Source organism: Nuphar pumila, chromosome 17 (genome assembly GCF_984573655.1).
Source record: "Nuphar pumila chromosome 17, dmNupPumi1.hap1.1, whole genome shotgun sequence".
In the NCBI taxonomy this organism is placed as follows: domain Eukaryota; kingdom Viridiplantae; phylum Streptophyta; class Magnoliopsida; order Nymphaeales; family Nymphaeaceae; genus Nuphar; species Nuphar pumila.
The window spans coordinates 59,430,333-59,431,104 of record NC_143265.1 but is presented as its reverse complement, the minus strand read 5'-3'; the positions used below and the strand labels follow the sequence as shown (position 1 = coordinate 59,431,104).

Sequence of the window (772 nt, the reverse complement as noted above, 5' to 3'; positions counted from 1 at the left end):
TACCAGCCTTCTTCGTGCCATCTTGCACATGTGTGACCCTCTCAGATCGTGAAGCAGAAGCATGGTGCATGGAGTTCTCGCTCAAGGTCTCAAAAAGGGCCCATGCTTCATCTTCACTTTTGAGCATAAAAGTGCCCCCACAGGCAGCGTCAACCATTTGACGGTTCTTCTCAGTGAGACCATCATAAAAATATTGCACCAGTTGCCAGCGGGGCACCTGGTGGTGGGGACACTTGCGGAGAAGATCTTTCATCCTCTCCCACGTTTCATGAAACATTTCTCCCTCGATCTGTGAAAAGCTAGTGATGGCTTTTCGAAACTGGTTCGTCTTACCAATTGGGAAGTATTTCTTTAAAAACTCCCTTTGCATATGTTACCAAGTGGTAATTTGAACTGTATTAGGGCCTTCAGCCAATGCTTGGCTTTATCCTTAAGGGAGAAGGGGAATAACGTCAACCTTAACGCGTCATCTCCAAAATTGTTGATCCGCACCGTAGAGCAGATCTCGAGAAATTCGTCGAGATGACGGTATGGGTCTTCGTTGCTAAGGCCATAAAAAAAGGGTAACATCTGGATGACACTGGCCTTGATTTCAAAATGGTTCGCTCCCACATCAGGTCTTGTGATGCAGGAGGCAGGAGTTTATGTGTTGGGCATGAAGTAATCCCTAAGAGGACGGATCAACTGCTGATCTTCAGCCATGGGGCTGGATTGATGGGCTCTCCTAAAGAAAGATTCGGGATCCTCAACAAATTCGGCAAGCTCAGGTTCA

General features: G+C 47.0%; 1 non-coding gene across 1 annotated transcript; it reads left to right on the top strand.

Moving 5' to 3' along the window:
• The first annotated feature begins 215 nt into the window (after nucleotides 1-215).
• LOC149812000 (small nucleolar RNA R71) lies at nucleotides 216-321 on the top strand. Its single transcript, XR_016428687.1, has one exon. It is a non-coding gene; the product is annotated as a small nucleolar RNA R71 (small nucleolar RNA).
• Nucleotides 322-772: the final 451 nt, after the last annotated feature.